Consider the following 5,791-nt stretch of genomic DNA (forward strand, 5'->3'; position numbering starts at 1 on the left):
ATACTAACTCTGTGCTGTCTCAGTCAGTTCAGTTCAGTGGCTCAGTCGTCTGACTCTTTGTGACCCCCTGGACTGCAGCACGCCAGGCCTCCCTGTCCATCACCAACTCCCGGAGTTTACTCAAATTCATGTCCATCAAGTCGGTGATGCCATCCAGCCATCTCATTCTCTGTCATCCCCTTTGCCTCCTGCCTTCAATCTTTCCCAGCATCAGGGTCTTTTCCAATGAGTCAACTCTTTGCATGAGGTGGCCAAAGTATTGGAATTTCAGCTGGGGATGTAGCTCAGTGGTAGAGCACATGCTTTGCATGTATGAGGCCCCGGGTTCGATTCTCGGCATCTCCAGAACAAGTGCTGTCTCAAGGCATTATTAATTCATAATGTCAGATAATTACCTGAGAATAGTAAAGGGTGTCACACATGATCAATATATTCTTCATTTCTAATGTCGATAAATACCCCCAATCAACTACAAAACCAAAAATTAGGCACCAGAGACTAACCAATTATTTTGAATCTGGTTTTCAGTATTACCTAACAATTAATTCTTCCTTGGTGGTCCAGTGGCTGAGAATCTGTTTGCCGATGCAGGGGATGAAGGTTCAATCCCTGATCAGGGAACTAAGATCACAGGTGGCCCTGGGCATCTAGACCCAAAAACCACAGGTGCTGAGCCCTTGTGTCGCGGAACTCGCATGGGTGTGCACCACAGCTAGAGAGAAGCCTGCAAGCTGCAACGGTAACAAAAAGACCCTGCCAGTCACAACTAAGACCCAAGGCAGCCAAAAACAAATGAATGATTAAAAAAAAATCCTTATAAATTATGTTGATTATATCAACTAAGGTATCACTATACACAGAATAGAACTTAATAAAAATATATTGAGGGAATGGGAAAGGTCTGTTATCAAGATAAAATTGTACCAACTTATTTCTTACATGTATCCTAAACTAACATCAAAATATTGAATGTCACCACATTTCAGATGTCTATGTGTCAATTAGAAGAATGAGGCCCCTCAATGTAAACAGATTTATAAAATTTATTCCTATAGTGTTTATAATAATGTAAATAATCTATTTTATGTTTGACTTTTGATGGCATTTAAGTATAAAAGAAACCTATGTTTTCTAGAAAAAAAATTTTTTCCAAATGAAGGCAACTAATAATGTTATTGTTGTAGTTACTAAGTCGTGTCTGATTCATTGTGATCCCATGGACTGTAGCCCACCAGGCTCCTCTGTCCATGGAATTTCCCAGACAAGAACACTGGCGTGGGTTGCCATTTCCTTCTCCAGGGCATCTTCACAACTCAGGGATTGAACCTGTGTCTTCTGCATTGGCAGGCAGATTCTTTACTGCTGAGCCACCAGGAAAGTCCAACTAGTGATAGGTAAATGTATTTACCTTTTACTATAAAGTGACATTTATCTCAAATATTCTGGAAGATGATTTCATAAAAGGGATAGGTTAGAATATGACACTATTTTTAACATCTACTCTTCCTTTGATTAACAGACACAAGAATGGTGTTTCCTATTACATTTTCAAATGTGCTTGGCTTCTTTCACTAAATCATAAAAAACCATGGTGGAAAAGTTATGAAAAGTGGTATGACCTTTCAGAAGCCTTTCATTTCAAGTGAATCACGCCAGTGGTGCCTTTAAAAATGAAACATCTACCGACTTTAGATAAAACCTAATTTATTCAAAGAGCACATCCTTTTGTTATTTATCTTCTATTCACTAGATCTCAGACAAAGTGAAATAGTTCTACATAACATCCTAATTTCTCCTCTGCTCCTAGACTATTAAACTTAGTCAATATTGAATTTTATGGGGATTATATCCTTTCCTATGAAATGGGAGTATTATACTAGGTTATTAAAAATATCTTTCAGAAATCTGAAATTTTATTTTTAAAAATTTGCCTTCTCTTATAAAATTTCACCACGTGGTATATATATGTAGCTTTGTCAAGCTCAAATGAATTTTATTAGTTGTAGAAAATTTTGTTTTATATAAGAATAGAAGTTTTCTGTTAATTTTAATAAGCTCATGTTTTGATATTTCAATAACTATAATAAAAGGATAACTCAAAGATTGGTTTATTATCTAGCATGAATGCTTACATTTATTTTCAAAATTTTACTTTCATTTAAGAAAATCAATGGTCCAGCTCTATAAAAGCATAGGTAAGGATAAAATGTTTTAATGGTTCAGTTCAGTCGCTCAGTCATGTCCAACTCTTTGCGACCCCATGAACCGCAGCACTCCAGGCCTCCCTGTCCATCACCAACTCCCGGAGTTTACTCAAACTCGTGTCCATCAAGTCGGTGATAATATCCAGCCATCTCATCCTCTGTCATCCCCTTCTCCTGCCCCCAATCCCTCCTAGCATCAGGGGCTTTTCCAATGAGTCAGCTCTTCACATGAGGTGGCCAAAGTACTGGAGTTTCAGCTTCAGCATCAGTCTTTCCAATGAACACCCAGGGCTGAACTCCTTTAGGATGGACTGGTTGGATCTGCTTGCAGTCCAAGGAACTCTCAAGAGTCTTCGCCAACACCATAGTTCAAAAGCATCAATTTTTCAGTGCTCAGCTTTATTCACAGCCCAACTCTCAAATCCATACATGACTATTGGAAAAACCATAGCCTTAACTAGACGGACCTTTGTTGGCAAAGTAATGTCTCTGCTTTTTAATATGCTATCTAGGTTGGTCATAACTTTCCTTCCAAGGAGTAAGCATCTTTTAATTTCATGGCTGCAATCACCATCTGCAGTGATTTTGGAGCCCCAAAATATAAAATCAGCCACTGTTTCCACTGTTTCCCCATCTATTTGCCATGAAGTGATGGGACCGGATGCCATGATATTAGTTTTCTGAATGTTGAGCTTTAAGCGAACTTTTTCACTCTCCTCTTTCACTTTCATCAAGAGGCTTTTTAGTTCCTGTTCACTTTCTGCCATAAGGGTGGTATCATTTGCATATCTGAGTTTATTGATAATTCTCCCAGCAATCTTGATTCCAGCTTGTGCTTCTTCCAGCCCAGCATTTCTCATGATGTACTCTGAATATAAGTTAAATAAGCAGGGTGACAATATACAGCCTTGACATACTCCTTTTCCTATTTGGAACCAGTCTGTTGTTCCATGTCCAGTTCTAACTGTTGCTTCCTGACCTGCATATAGGTTTCTCAAGAGGTAAGTCAGGTGGTCTGGTATTCCCATCTCTTTCAGAATTTCCCACAGTTTATTGTGATCCACACAGTCAAAGGCTTTGGCATAGTCAATAAAGAAGAATTAGATGTTTTTCTGAAACTCTCTTGCTTTTTCAATGATCCAGTGGATGTTGGGAATTTGATCTCTGGTTCCTCTGCCGTTTCTAAAACCAGCTTGAACATCTGGAAGTTCATAGTCCACATATTGCTGAAGCCTGGCTTGGAGACTTTTGAGCATTACTTTACTAGCATGTGAGATGAGTGCAATTGTGTAGTAGTTTGAGCATTCTTTGGGATTGGAATGAAAACTGACCTTTTCCAGTCCTGTGACACTGCTGAGTTTTCCAAATTTGCTGGCATATTGAGTGTAGCACTTTCACAGCATCATCTTTCAAGATTTGAAATAGCTCAACTGTAATTCCATCACCTCCACTAGCTTTGTTCATAGTGATTCTTTCTAAGGCCCACTTGACTTCACATTCCAGGATGTCTGGGCTCTAGGTGAGTGATCACACCATCGTGATTATCTGGGCTGTGAAGATTTTTTTTTTTTTTTTACAGTTCTTCTGTGTATTCTTGCCACCTCTTCTTAATATCTTCTGCTTCTGAAGGGAATGGCAAACCACTTCATTATTCTTGCATTGAGAACCCCATGAACAGTATGAAAAGGCAAAATGATAGGATACTGAAAGAGGGACTCTCTGGGTCAGAAGGGGCCCAATATGCTACTGGAGATCAGTGGAGAAATAACTCCAGAAAGAGTAGAGTGATGGAGCCAAAGCAAAAACAATACCCAGTTTTGGATGTGACTGTTTATGGAAGCAAGATCCGATAATGTAAAGAGCAATACTGCATAGGATCTGGTTGTTAGGTCCATGACTCAAGGCAAACTGGAAGTGGTCAAACAGGAGATGGCAAGAGTGAATGTTGACATTCTAGGAATCAGCGAACTAAAATGGACTGGAATGGGTGAATTTAATTCAGATGACCATTATATCTACTACTGTGGGCAGGAATCTCTTAGAAGAAATGGAGTAGCCATCATGGTCAATAAGAGTCCAAAATGCAGTACTTGGATGCAATCTCAAAAATGACAGAATGATCTCTGTTCATTTCCAAGGCAAACCATTCAATATCATGGTAATGTAATCCAAGTCTATGCCTCAACCAGTAATGCTGAAGAGGCTGAAGTTGAACGGTTCTATGAAGACCTACAAGACCTTTTAGAACTAACACCCAAAAAAGATGTCATTTTCATCATAGGGGACTGGAATGCAAAAGTAGGAAGTGAAGAGAACTTCACTTGCCAAACAGGCAAGTTTGGCCTTGGAGTACAGAATAAAGCAGGGCAAAGAGTAACAGTTTGGCAAAGAAAACACACTGGTTATAGCAAACACCCTCTTCCAACAACACAAGGGAAGACTCTACACATGGACATCACCAGATGGTCAACACCGAAATCAGATTGATTATATTCTTTGAAGCCAAAAATGGAGAAGCTCTATACAGTCAGCAAAAACAAGACTGTGAGCTGACTGTGGCTCAGATCATAAACTCCTTATTGTCAAATTCAGACTTAAATTGAAGAAAGTAGGGAAAACCACCAGACCATCCAGGTATGACCTAAATCAAATCCCTTATGATTGTACAGTGGACGTGAGAAATAGATTTAAGGGACTAGATCTGATAGACAGAGTGCCTGATGAACTATGGACAGAGGTTCATGACATTATACAGTAGACAGGGATCAAAACCATCCCCATGGAAAAGAAATGCAAAAAGTTTGTCTGAGGAGGCCTTACAAATAGCTGTGAAAAGAAGAGAAGTGAAAAGCAAAGGAGAAAAGGAAAGATATTCCCCTTTGAATGCAGAGTTCCAAAGAATAGCAAGGAGAGATAAGAAAGCTTTCCTAGGCAATCACTGCAAAGAAATAGAGGAAAACAACAGAATGGGAAAGACTAGAGATCTCTTCAAGAAAATTATAGATACCAAGGGAACATTCCATGCAAAGGTTGGTTCGATAACAGACAGAAATAGTTTTAATGGTAGAAGGAAATAATAGAAGAAATACAGTTGACTAAAATTATGACAAACTTAGAAAAGAGATATTTATAAGTTGACAATTTTGGTGCATTTTTAAATAGTTCTGCTGATTTTAAAGATCTGGAATACAGTAATGGTTGTATAATATTTTATATCAAGTATGTGCAAAATATATTATTAAATTTTATTGACTCATCAAAAAATAGAACACCATTTTAAACTGATCAAATGATTCTTTTAACAATAAAGTTATCTGTTAAACTCATATTTTTAACCAACTTATTTGTTATGTGTATCACATTTATATTTTTATTCCCATTATTATGAGAATTTAAGTGTATTTCCTTAAATAAGGATTAAAGAGGAATTAAATCACTCTGGAATAAAGGGCTGTTTGGAGGACTGAAACTTGTGGGTTTATTTAATTTGCTTCAAAGCAGCATTAATGTACTCTTTTCAATTATTGATGAGGGATCCCGTGTCCTGAACACCGTCTTCCCACAACAGGCCATGGCATTGAGATCCT

The 5,791-nt window shown here is 38.2% G+C and overlaps 1 non-coding gene across 1 annotated transcript; it reads left to right on the top strand.

The window, feature by feature from the left end:
- Window positions 1–273: 273 nt before the first annotated feature.
- Window positions 274–345, top strand: TRNAA-UGC (transfer RNA alanine (anticodon UGC)). The gene has a single exon. It is a non-coding gene; the product is annotated as a tRNA-Ala (tRNA).
- Window positions 346–5,791: the final 5,446 nt, after the last annotated feature.

The sequence above is a fragment of the Odocoileus virginianus genome, chromosome 10 (genome assembly GCF_023699985.2).
Source record: "Odocoileus virginianus isolate 20LAN1187 ecotype Illinois chromosome 10, Ovbor_1.2, whole genome shotgun sequence".
Lineage (NCBI taxonomy): Eukaryota > Metazoa > Chordata > Mammalia > Artiodactyla > Cervidae > Odocoileus > Odocoileus virginianus.